We start from the raw sequence: 223 nt of genomic DNA, 5'->3' as shown, positions 1-223 counted from the left end.
AATACGGTTCTTCAAGGGGAAGAACGTGGTGAGAGGAGATAGTGAGATCTTCTTGGTTGTATTAAAGTCGGATTAATAAAAGGCGTTGAAATCCTACGGGTTGAAAGAGAACCCATAGGCGGGGAGTAGGTTGGTTAGAACCGAACCTCGTTAACATATCGTGTGTTATTCTTTAAAGTTTATTTTCCGCACATACGATTAGTGTTTACGAATTAGCTCAAAG

Source organism: Amaranthus tricolor, chromosome 5 (genome assembly GCF_026212465.1).
Source record: "Amaranthus tricolor cultivar Red isolate AtriRed21 chromosome 5, ASM2621246v1, whole genome shotgun sequence".
Classification (NCBI taxonomy): domain Eukaryota; kingdom Viridiplantae; phylum Streptophyta; class Magnoliopsida; order Caryophyllales; family Amaranthaceae; genus Amaranthus; species Amaranthus tricolor.
Note: the sequence above shows the minus strand (reverse complement) of the source record.